The sequence below is a fragment of the Hipposideros armiger genome, unplaced genomic scaffold (assembly GCF_001890085.2).
Source record: "Hipposideros armiger isolate ML-2016 unplaced genomic scaffold, ASM189008v1 scaffold_790, whole genome shotgun sequence".
Taxonomy (NCBI): domain Eukaryota; kingdom Metazoa; phylum Chordata; class Mammalia; order Chiroptera; family Hipposideridae; genus Hipposideros; species Hipposideros armiger.
The window spans coordinates 89,389-94,293 of NW_017732140.1; the positions used below are offsets into that span (position 1 = coordinate 89,389).

At 57.9% G+C, this 4,905-nt stretch overlaps 1 protein-coding gene across 2 annotated transcripts in view; it reads right to left on the reverse strand.

Moving 5' to 3' along the window:
* The window catches only part of PPP2R2C (protein phosphatase 2 regulatory subunit Bgamma), a 69,216-nt gene that overhangs the window by 53,602 nt on the left and 10,709 nt on the right, over positions 1 to 4,905 (reverse strand). The window lies entirely within an intron of this gene.

The window sequence follows — 4,905 nt, forward strand, 5'->3', positions numbered from 1 at the left end:
CCCCTGAAAAAGACCCATTCAGTTAAGGGAATACAGGTGTCCTCTTGCCGTCTCTTGACTAACTCACACCTTCTGGTAACCCAGGAAGCAGAGGAGCTGCGAACCTACCAGGCCAGAATGAACCACTTTGGGCTAATTAGAACCACAGAGCAGTTAGAGAACTTCAATTACCGCTCTCGGCAGGAAGGCGTCCCCACATCTGTGGGGTGATTAAGTCACATGCAAGGTATTAAAAAAAGGTGGGGCCCGGAGCAGCGCTGTCTCCCTTAAAGGGGCCGACTGCTCCTCCGTGGGGACAGCATCTGAGACAGAACCCCCTCATCCTCTTCCTCAGCTCCCCCGCCCCTCCCCAATGTTTTGATTTAAAAAAAAAAGACAAACGAAATCGCACTTAAGTCACAACTGTGCTTGCAAGTGTGTGTGAAGCTTGAGACGCGAGGCAGAGGTGAGGCTGTGGTGGGGCGGGGCTCCCTGGAAGCCATCGAGGTCGTCACTTGGGGAGCATGCGGGTGCTCTCTCTGAGCTCAGAGTCTGTTCCTCTGCGTGAATACTTAGTCCTGGGGTTACACCTACAACCACCTCTTCTCTGCCACAGCCCTCTGCCGTTCCACCCCCATCACTGTCACAGGGAAAGGAGCCCCAGCTCCCTCCAAGCTGCCACCGCCTCACTGCTGACCCTTGTCTCTGGTGCCTGGCCTCTCAGGGTCTCCGTTTGGTCATCTGTAAAGCGGGCAGTGGTGGCTGGATCAGGAATCCAGAAATTCTGCAACCCCACAACTTCCCAGCATACCCAGGGACTAGAGTTGCCAGGTAAGACAGGACACAATCCTTTTTCAGCATAAGTATATCCCAAATATGATGTGGGACACACTTAACCTAACAAATTTATTGTTTTCTGAAGTCAAATTTAACTTGAGCAACCTGTCGTTTTGTTTGCTCAACCTGGCAGCCCTCTCAGGGACACAACCTGTTATAGACTAACCAGTACTTCTAACAGGGTGGGAGGAGAGAGGGGAGGGGAGCAGGGAGGTAGAGGGTGGGCAGTGACGGATGGGCCTCCCACCAGACTCTCTCCAGATCAGTCCCCTCGGCCTGAGAATCACGGAGCCAGGAAAAGCAGCTCCCACAATTTCCAAGTGGCGACTGCAGCTCTTTGGACGCAGCTACTGTTACACTAGTCGCCCCATTTCACAGATGAAGAAACCAAGCAAGAAGGTTAAAGGAATTTGCCCAGGTCATGGAGTCCCAAGAAGAGCCGGGTCAGGGCCACCCCACAGCCGTTCCTCCTCCCACTGCAGCCGGGCTGCCTCCCAGCTCTGCGTATCCAGGATAAGAAGTGCTCTTAACAGACACTCAACTTTGGCTTGTTGAACAAGTGACTGGATGAATAAATGAATGGGGGGAATGAAGGAATGAATGAANCACTTGTGCCTGGGCCAGCTGGCCCGGCCTGGCTTCTGTCCTCCCTGCGCCTGGCCCCCGCAGGCCATGTCCTCTGCTCAGGCTGCAGCCAGCTCCTCAGACCCCAGCCGGCAGCTGGGCAAGTGGGGCCAAACGCCCTGAGGACAAGAACACCTTTCTAGCTTCATCACATCAGTGTGTCCATCAGACCCCTTGCCAAGCCCCTGTCTGTTCCCAGCGGGTGGGAGATGGGGCTGAGGCTCCGAGCTGGGGCTGAGGTCACGGTTGGCTGAGCTGCGGAGCCCTCTGTCAGCGTCTCCTGCCTCTGCCCTGGTCCAGGCCGTCGTCATCACTTCTCTCCTGGGAGACGGCGGCCGTCTCCTCTTTGAGTTCCCTGCCTTCGCCCTGGCCAGTCTACCCGGAGGCCAGGGGGACTCTTCTGACAGGGACCCTGCATCACCCTGACACTCCCTAAAGCCTTCTGTGGCCCCCATTGCCCCCCCAGCCCTCACTCCCAACACAACCCTCACCCATTAACCAGCCAGACTTTTTGTTATTTCCCCAAATGGGGCCATTTATTTACTCAACAAGTATTTACTGAGCACCTACTAAGTGCCAGACCCTACGCCAGGCAACAGGAATTCAGAGGTGGCCAAATGGGCACCGTGCAGCCCTCCTAGACCAGCTGTCTGGTGGGTGGGGGGCACTGCGAATAGACGAAGCAAACTCTGCACGTGTATAGAGCCAAGCTCCTCCCTTCCCTCCCCCCCATGGAAAGGCTAATGTCCCAGCCTCTGGGTGACAGCCCAGTCCTGTGAAGAGGTGACATGGGGTGTAGGCAGTGTCTGGGAAACCCTCCCCCCAAGAGGGGCTGGAACAGCAGTGACAGCCCATCATCAGGAACGCCCAGAGGTGGGCCAAGGCTGAGGGCATGGGCTTGGCAGGCAGACGGGAGGTCCCTCCAGCTCTGCCCTGGCTGCAGACCATGTGCAGCTGAACCTCTGGAGGCCCGGTTCCCTCATCTGTAAAGTGGGCATGACCATGCCTGTGAAGTGGGATGATGCTGGCAAAGGCTGAGCCCAGGGCCTGGCACACAGCTGCCCACTTGGTTTTGCTGCTGTGCCCTCCATGGGTCACCAGGCTTCCCGCCTTGCTTCCTGGCGAGAATGGGTTCCAGCTTCCCTGGGCTCCCCTCTCCTGGGCTCCCCTCTCCTGGGCTCCCCTCTCCAGGACTTGAGGCCAACAGGGCCCTGCTGATGGCATAGCTGTTCTGCTTGGAATACCAGGCAGTGGACAAGGAGTGGCTCTGAGATGTTCCCGTCCTGGTTACACACCGGCTGCCCTGGTGGGACTGGGTCCCAGAGTTGGGAGGCTTCACACCTGCTGAGAGCCCACCACGGCTGAGCTAGGAGCCTTACCCACGGGGTGCACTAACCCTCCCAACAGCCCTAGGAGTGCATGGTAGTTTGCCAGTTCCATATTGGGAAACCAAGGCTCCAGGGTTGAACTTGTCTTCCTGCTGGAGCAGGTGTCTTCTCTATGCTGATTGGTAGCTAGGGCCTTTTGATATTTTGAAGTGAAGTGGGGCCAGCCCAGNTGAGCAAATGATTCTCTGTTGTTTTAAGCCACCGAGCTTGTGGCAACTTGTCACGGCTGCCCTAACCAAACAGAACAGAGCTGTGACAAGAGGCTCTGTGTAGGCACCAGCCCTGGCAGACACAGCCAAAGCCTGGGCTGTGACTCCTGCTGGTGTCACATGAGGGAGGGCCAGCCCTTGGATCTCAAAGATGTCCACTGTGACTGTCGTCAAGAAGAAGGAATCCCAGTCCCAGGATGTCCTAGCTGTGTGGCCTCACCCCAAGCACTGGCCCTCTCTGAGCCCCGATTGTCTCATCAATGAAACGGGAATGGTCATCCCCACCTGGCCACAGGTCTCTTAGGTAGGGTTTATGTGAAATTCAAATGATCTGTGGACTGGAAAGTTTCCTGGAAACTCTGGCAGAGGCCTGCACACGCGAGGGGGAGGTGAAGGTGCTTGTTGGGGGACTCCTGCCCTGTCGGCCCACCGGCGTCCATCACTGTAAATGCTGCCGACACCATTAGTGACCCATCAGGCATCGGAGCTCACGGCAGAGCGGGGGCCCGTGGAAAGCCGGCTCGATCCTGCTGTAGGGCTGTTGTATGTAACTAGTGTTGTCAGAGGCATCGGGCTGATGAGGAGGGAAGGGAAGAGGCGTCAGCCCGCTGCTGACTGGAAGCTTGGTGAGAGGAAGCAGGTGCATGCCCGCATCAGCCCGGGGTAGGGCTCAGTGAGCTAGTGTGACCGGCATCGTCTCTGGCTCACGTGGGAGGGGCGGCCAGGCAGGACCCTGGGGAAGCAGACGAGGAAGGCCACCCGGCCCTCAGGGGTGCTCCGAGTCCAGGGAGACACATGTAGGAGGCGGAGAGCTGGCTGGGAAAGTGACAGCATCAAGTGGGGCGGGGTGGGATCCGAAAGGGCCTCCTGGAGGCAGTGACACAGGAGTGGGGTCTTGGGGAGCAAGAGAGGGTGACAGACTTCTGGCGTTGGAGGCCCCAATCAGTGGTCTCCGGTATCCACGCCCTCTCCAACGCGAGTGCAGCTCCTCCTGCCCAGAGGCGGAGCCTAGTGCCCACCCTGGACTCCGCCCTGGCCTGGGACTTGCGTTGGCCAGCAGAATGTGGAGGAAGTGAGAGGGTGCTGGTTCCAAGCCTAGACCACAAGAGGCCCTGCGCGGCTGCTCTGTCGGAACCCTGCCCTGCTGTGGGAACACCAGGCTGGGCCGCTGGAGGATGGGCCACCGAGTGCTGCAGACACCAGCCACTGCGGCTGAGGCCATCCTAGGCCGGTCTACAGCCAAACGATCCCCAGACATGGCACAGGGGCCAGCCAAGGCCAGCAGACGCCTTCCTGACCCACAGCCATGGTGTATGCGTGCATGAGCACAATGTGCAAGGAAGCACCCAGTTGATCCACAGACTCAGGAGCAAAAGTAAACGCTTGTTGTGAAAGCCACCGAGCTTTGGGGTGGCTTGTCACGCAGCAGTGGCTGACTGAGACAGAAGGGGTTTCCAGGCACGGCTATGTCACAGCACCTTTTACACAACGCATGGCCATGGAGCCAGCAGACACGGGCTCGAGGGCCACCGTCACCGTTCACTGCTCATGAGGCCTGGAGCAAGTCCCATCTCCCCGAGACACAGTTTCCTCCCCTGTAAAATAGGGACAATCTCACCTATTTTAGGGGAGACTCAGGCAGGCTGTGGTGAGAACAGAGCTAACACCCACGACAGGATACTAACATGGGGCTCCTCCTACCTTAGCTCCAGCAGAGGCTCCATAAGAGAGGGGTCCGGGGAGCAGAGTGGGGGAGTCCTGATACCCTGGACTGTGCGTGGCCCTGAGAACCTGCTCCAGGGCTTTTGAACGCCTTGAACCAGAACAGGTTACAGCAATAGTCAAGCCTCTGCGTACTTCCTTTATAC